Below are 6134 nucleotides of genomic sequence, written 5' to 3'. Positions count from 1 at the left end.
CATGGCCCCTGGAACTATGAGTTTGTTTACTGCCCTGACACTTTGGGCGAGGTTCCTTATGAGACAGTGTCTTCTGCTGTAAAACATGGTTGATGCCAGCCTTGTCTATATTTACAGAATTGTTGTGAGAGAGAAGATAATCTCTTACATGTGAAAATCGTATAGAAACAAAAGTGGTCTACCCTGTAGTATAGTTTAAGTTTTTTCCTCCCATCATACTATTAAGGGAATTTTTTTTTTTTTTTTTGGCTGTGTACATGGAGTGCTTTATTCACCACAGAGTGATACATGCTAAGATGGGTGGGGCTTGGGCCAATGTCCCTATACATACAGAACTGAATACAGTGGGTCTCTGAGAGGCAGTCTGATTTGCCTTGATGTGGAAAGGGAGATGGAGAATATGAAGATGGTCTTACAACCAGGGATGTGTTCAGTCCTATGCTGGTAGTCACTTCCAGGCTGGGGTCGATCCCTTCCAGGCTTGGAGGGCCTTCTGTACCACATCTTCCCACTGGGCATCTGATATCTCCAGAGCCCAGGCAGGAACCCCTGGCACAGGCAGGCTTACTCCAGCCATTGTCCTTTTCACCAACTCCACATGTTCTGAAATCACAAAAAGCGGGAGAACAGAAACGATGGGACCAGCTCCACTCCCCCATTCTTTGAATTAACCCATAACCCTTGGGCTAGCAGTGTGGCCAAATCCATCTTGTTATTTCCAGGCAAGCCCACCTGCAACCCAAGTCCAGCACAATAGCCTTTCACCTGGATTCTGAGGTCTGTAAAGTCTTAGATAACAAACCGTTGTTTTAGGAACGCGGTGTTCCTCTATGACTCGCCTTTACTGGCTCTACTCAGTCCCTTTCCTCCAACATTATTCCAAAATGAAAGCATGCTCCCTTTACCCAGGTCCTGTGGCTCCCTCCTCCTCTTCATCCTCGCCCTCTAATGGCAGGTCTGGCAAATGAAGCCCAGGGCCTGGGTCCGATCCTCAATATCACCAACTACATCTTCTCCATCCCCCACCAGTGCCAGCTCTGCCTCCTCTTGTTCAGGATCTTGGTTCAGGGGTTGGTAGGAGTAGCCAGCTGGGCCTGCCCCCTGTTTTCTCCTGCTCTTCCTCAGGCTCCTCGCTGCTCCAATCCCCAGTGCCTTCCATAGGGCCCTGGTGTGGCCCCAATTCCTCAGTCTGATTGGGGAAGATACTGGGGGCCAGTGGTATCTCCCCCTAGGACTACTGCTGCCATCTGGTAGGGCCACTCAGAGCCCTTGGCTGAACCCCAAGGGAATTTTCAAATATACAAAAAATTTGAAAGAAGTGCACAGTGAATGCCCATATGCCCATCACCTAGAGTCTACGATTAACATTTTTCTAGATTTGTTTTGTTACCTGTGTATCTATCTACCAATCTCTCTATCCACCCATCATTCCATCCTATTTTTTATGCATTTCAAAGTGAGGTGTGCACACCAGTTTAACTGGAGGTCAGTGTGTGTCTACTTTTTTAAGGTAAAACATACATACTGTGGAATGCACAAAATTTAAGTGTATCATTTGATGAATTTTTACAAGTGACCCTTGTTGAGATATAAAACATTATGATCACCTCAGAAAATTCCCTCATGCCCCTTCTCACTTGTTCCCCACCTCACCCCACTCCCAGAGGCAACTGCTGCTCCGATCTTTTTCACTCAGCATATTGTTGTATTTGAGATTCAATGTTTTGTTATGTAGAACAGTGGTTGGTTGCTTTTTGTTGCTGAGAGATATTAATTGGATGGAGGCACCAGTTTATTTCTTCATTCATCTGTTGATCCACACCTAGGTGGTCTCTGCTTTTGGTTATTATGAATAAATCTGTGCACATTCTTGTACCAATTCTTTCATGAACATATGCTTTCTTATTTTTTTGTTTAAACTTCTGGGAGTGAGATTGTTGAGTTGTAGGGTGGTTTTATAAAAAACTGCCAAGTAGCTGTAGAATTTCACCCACCCCCTCTATCCCCCAATAATGTGTTAGAGTTCTGGTTGTTTCACATTCTTGCCACCATTTGATTTGTGTCTGTCTTTTTAACTTTACCCTTTCCAGTATGTGGTTAGTGGTATCTCATGGTGGATTTAATTTGTGTTGCTCTGATAACTAATAATGATTAATAAGTACCCTTTTATGTATTGGCCATTTGTAAGTATCTGGTAAAGTTGAGTTACTTCTAGTGTATAGTATGAAATGGGAATAGAGGGTTCATTATTCTCCTTACGGACCTGCTGTTGTCCTGTACAACTTGTTCAAAAGACTTTGTTCTCCCAATTGAATTGCTTTGTACCTTTATTATAAATAAATTAAAGATTTAAGTATAGGTCTATTTCTGTTCCATTGATCTATTTGTCTACCTTAACACCAGTACCAGTACTCTCTCGATTATTGTGGTTTTATAATAAATCTTAAATTCAGGTAGTGTATGTCTTCCAACTTTGTTTTTATTTTTCAAGATTGCTTTGGATATTCTAGATCCTTTTTATCTATTACAAATTTTTGAATAAGCTTGTCATTTAAAAAGAAACTGAAAAAGTTATGATGGGGAATTCATTGAATCTGTAGATCTGAAGAAAATGGGTATTTTAACAATGTTGGGACTTCCAATCCATGAATGTGGTATATCTCTACATTTGTCTAGATCTTTAATTTCTTTCAGCATTATTTCAATGTAAAAATGTGAACATCTTGCATGTTTTTCATTAAATTTATTCCTGAGTTTATTCCTCCAGGGGCACCTGGCTGGTTCATTCAGAGGAATGTGCCATTCTTGATCTTGGGGTTGTGAGTTCGTGCCCCATGTTGGGCATAGAGATTACTTTTAAAAAATATTCCTAAGTATTTAGTGGTTGTTGGTGCTTTTAAAAGTAGAATTTTTCTTCTTTCTTTCTTTCTTTCTTTCTTTCTTTCTTTCTTTCTTTCTTTCTTTCTTTCTTTTTTTTGAATTTCATTTTCCACGTGTTTGCAGCCAGCATATAAAATAGAGTTGCTATGTGTAAATAGATCTAATTGTATCCTAAAACCAAGCTAAAGTCACTTATTAGTTCTAGGAGTTGTTTTGTAAATGCCTTAGGGTCTTTCTATGTAAACAATTATGTTATCTATGAAAAGAGTCCATTTTACTCTTCCTTTCCAGTCTTTATGACTTTATTGCTTTTCTTTAACTTTTTACACTGGCTAAGATCTCATGTACAGTGTTAAATAGAAGTAGTGGAAAGGACAGGCTTACCTTGTTCTTACTCTTAGTACAAAAGCATTCAGTAGTTTACCATTATGTATAATAATAGCTTTTGTAACTTTTTCATAGGCTTTTTTTTTATCAAATTGAGAAAATTTTCTTAATGACATAAGGAGATTCAATTTTGTGAAATGGATTTCATTTGTTGAGATAATCATATGATTTTTTTTCTTTATTAACTTTTTGATGCATTGTCTTTATTGACTTTTATGAAGATTAATTCAAGTTTGTATTTTTGGAGTAAACCTATTTGTTGCTCAGTTTGATTTTGCAAATATTTTCCAAAGTGTTTTTGCATATATCTTGATGAGAGAGATAATTTTGTGTTATTTGTTGTTAATTTCTTTGTTAGATTTTGGTATTAAGATTATTCTGACCTCATTAAATGAGTTGAAGTGTCTCTACCTCCTCGATTTCCTGGAAGACTGGAATATCTGAAGTATAATAGATGCATAGTGTTACATTGGTTTCAGGAGTACAACATAGTGATTGAAGAAGTCTGGGGGCGCCTGGGTGGCGCAGTCGGTTAAGCGTCCGACTTCAGCCAGGTCACGATCTCGCGGTACCCGAGTTCGAGCCCCGCGTCAGGCTCTGGGCTGATGGCCCAGAGCCTGGAGCCTGCTTCCGATTCTGTGTCTCCCTCTCTCTCTGCCCCTCCCCCGTTCATGCTCTGTCTCTCTCTGTCCCAAAAATAAATAAAAAAACGTTGAAAAAAAAATTAAAAAAAAAAGAAGTCTGTACATTATTCTGTGCTCATCACAAATGTAGCTATCATCTTTCACCATACAATACTATTACAATACCATTTACTATATAACCTATACTGTACCTTTTGTCCCTGTGACTTATCCATTCCATAACTGAAAGCCTGTATCTCCCATTCCCCTTCACCCATTTTGCCCAGAGCCCGACTCCCTTCTTCTATGGCAATCATCAATTCTCTGTTTTTATGGATCTGTATCTGCTTTTTTGTGTATTTGTTTATTCACTTGTTTTATTTCTTAGATTCCACATATAAGGAAGTCATATGGTATTTGTCTTTCCCTCTCTGGCTTATTTCACTTTGCATAATATCTTAGAGGTATATGTGTGTGTTTGTGTATGTGTGCATATCTCACATCTTAATTCATTCATCTATTGATGGACACTTGAATTGCTTCCGTATCTTGGCTGTTGTAAATAATGCTGCAATAAACATAAGGGTGCATATGTTTTTAAATTAGTATTTTCATATTATTTGAGTAAATACCCAGTAGTGAAATTACTGGATCATATGGTAGTTCTATTTTTAATTTTTTGAGGAACTGCATACCATTTTCCACAGTGGCTGCAACAACTTACATTCCCACAGTGTGCAAGGGTTCCTTTTTCTCCACATCCTTGCCAGCACTTGTGATTTCTTGTCTTTTTGATTCTAGCCATTCTGACAGGGGTAGGGTGATGTCTCATAATATTTTTGATTTGCATTTCTTTGATGGTTAGTGATATTGAACATCTTTTCATGTATCTGTTGGGCATCTTTATGTCTTTGGAAAAATGTCCATTCAAGTCCTCTGTTCATTTTTTAATTGGATTATTTTGTTTCTTTGGTGTTGAGTTGTACAAGTTCTTTATATATTTTGGATATTAACTCCTTAGTGGATATATCATTTGTGAATATCATCGACAATTCTCTAGGTTGCCTTTTCATTTTATTGATGGTTTCCTTCACTGTGCTAAAGTCTTTTATTTTGATGTAGTCCCAATAATTTATTTTTGTTTTTGTTTCCCTTGCCTAAGGAGACCTATCTAGAAAAATGCTGCTAAGTCCAGTGTCAAAGAGATTCCTGCCTATGTTTTCTTCTGGGAGTTCTATGGCTTCATGTCTTGAATCCATCTTGAGTTGTTTTTTTTTTTTTTATATGGTGTAAGAAAGTGGTCCAATTTCATTCCTTTGCATGTAGTTGTCCAGTTTTCCCAGTACCACTTATTGAAGAGACTATCTTTTCCCCATAAGTATTCTTGCCTCCTTTGTCATAGGTTAATTGACCATATAAGCATGGATTTATTTCTGGGCTCTCTGTCCCATTGATCAACATATCTGTTTTTATGCCAGTACCATGGTGTTTTGATTACTACAGCTTTGTAGTATATCTTGAAATATGGAATTGTGATACCTCCAGCTTTGATCTTCTTTCTCAAGATTGCTTTGGCTATTGGAGGTCTTCTGTGGTTCCATACAAATTTTAGGATTATTTGTTCTAGTTCTGTGAAAAATGCTGTTGGTATTTTGATAGAGAGTGCATCAAATTTGCACTTTGCTTTGGGTAGGATGGACATTTTAACAATATTAATTCTTCCAATACATGAGCATGGAATATCTTCCCATTTGTTTGTGTCCGATTCAATTTCTTTCATCAATGTTTTATAGTTTTCAGAGTATAGGTCTTTTACCTCCTTGCTTAAGTTTATTCCTAGGTATTTTATTCTTTTTGGTGCAGTTGTGAATGGAATTGTTCTTTTAATTTCTTTTTCCACCACTTCATTATTAGTGTATAGAAATGCAACCAATTTCTGTGTATTAATCTTGTATCCTTCAACTTTACTGAATTCACTTATTATTTCTAATTCTTCTTTGGGTAAGTCCTTAGGGTTTGCTATGTATAATATCACATCACCTGCAAATAGTGACAGTTTAACTTCTTAATCAATTTGGATTGCTCTTTCATTCTTCTTTCCTTCCTTCCTTCCTTTCTTTCTTTCCTTCTTTCCTTCCTTCCTTCTTTCTTTTCTTCCTTCCTTCCTTCCTTCCTTCCTTCCTTCCTTCCTTCCTTCCTTTCTCTTTCTCTTTCTCTTTCTCTTTCTCTTTCTCTTTCTCTTTC

At 37.7% G+C, this 6134-nt stretch overlaps 1 pseudogene; it reads right to left on the bottom strand.

Annotated features, from left to right (window-relative positions):
* Nucleotides 1-221: 221 nt before the first annotated feature.
* LOC121036632 (male-enhanced antigen 1-like) lies at nucleotides 222-1335 on the bottom strand (annotated as a pseudogene).
* Between the last annotated feature and the right edge of the window lie 4799 nt (nucleotides 1336-6134).

Source organism: Herpailurus yagouaroundi, unplaced genomic scaffold, assembly GCF_014898765.1.
Source record: "Herpailurus yagouaroundi ecotype Mexico unplaced genomic scaffold, PumYag 163, whole genome shotgun sequence".
NCBI classification, from domain to species: Eukaryota; Metazoa; Chordata; class Mammalia; order Carnivora; family Felidae; genus Herpailurus; species Herpailurus yagouaroundi.
The sequence above is the reverse complement of the archived record's forward strand: the minus strand, read 5'-3'. Positions and strand labels throughout refer to the sequence as shown.